Genomic DNA, 1,340 nt, shown 5'->3' on the forward strand with positions numbered 1-1,340 from the left:
TTTGTTCCAATCCAATCATTGTCAGTAACCCTTCCATGGTACTACAAACTGATGCCAGTGCACTTGGGTGGGGAGCCACCAATACCATCACCAACTGTGGAGGTAGATGGACTGCTCAGGAGGCATCATTATTACTCACACTGGGCATAAACTACCTGGAAATGTTGGGTGCATTCCTTGGCCTAAAGTCATATTTACCACCTCAGGCAATTGAGGAAATTCAGAGTGTCTCCGAGGATCCTACAGTGCTTCTACGCAGCAGCGGTGGAAAGCATCTTGTCCGGGAACATTACCATCTGGTTCGGGAATTGCTCTGCCAAGGACAAGAAGGCTCTGCAGAGAGTAGTGCGTTCGGCCGAACGCACTATGGGAACTTCACTCACCCCCCTGCAGGAACTATACAACAGGAGGTGCAACTCCAGAGCAAACAAAATCATGAGAGACCTCTTCCACCCCTGCAACGGACTGTTCCAGCCGCTACGGTCAGGCAAACGCCTCCGTTGCCATGCAGTGAGAACGGAGAGGTTGAGAAGGAGTTTCTTCCCAGAGGCAATTCGGACTGTAAACGCCTTTCTCACCAGGGACTAACTCTACAGAACGTTTTTCCTTCTATTATTTATTATGTAAAAGAATATGTGTGTTATGATTGTGTTTATAGTTTGTTTTGTTGTTTGTCTTTTGCACAAAAGTCCGCGACCATTGCCACTTTCATTTCACTGCACATCTCGTATGTGTATGTGACAAATAAACTTGACTTGACTTGACTTGTACTGGTCATATCACCAGCATGTTAGACTACAATAGACAATACCACCGTGGTAGCATACATTAACCACATGGGTGGAAACAAATTGACATCATGTGACAATCTGGCTAATACAATTTGGCAATGGTGTATCCAGAGAGATATTTGGATATCAGCCACTTACCTACCAGGAAGACTAAATTGAGTGGCAGACACCAGGTCACGCAAATTTAATGAAAACTCCGAATGGATGTTGAAAAAAAAAGTATTTGCTGATATTACAGCAAAATATGGAACACCAGATATCGATCTATTCGCATCCAGACTTAACCACCAGTTACCACATAGACCAGATTTATTGCTACATCCCGTAACAAGGGATAGCCACCCATGCCATAAACATTTGAACTTATTAATTTGTAGAGTTTAAAAACACCTCTACTACAACTGGGACTGACGGACCGAACAGTGAACATGATCTCGGCGGCCCAAAGACAGTCAACCAAAAAACAGTATCTGGTCCATATCAGGAAGTGGGAGATGTACTGTCATAAAAACGACATCACCTACAGAGACATGAACATCCCGCCTGTCC

The sequence above is a fragment of the Leucoraja erinacea genome, unplaced genomic scaffold (genome assembly GCF_028641065.1).
Source record: "Leucoraja erinacea ecotype New England unplaced genomic scaffold, Leri_hhj_1 Leri_1388S, whole genome shotgun sequence".
Taxonomy (NCBI): domain Eukaryota; kingdom Metazoa; phylum Chordata; class Chondrichthyes; order Rajiformes; family Rajidae; genus Leucoraja; species Leucoraja erinaceus.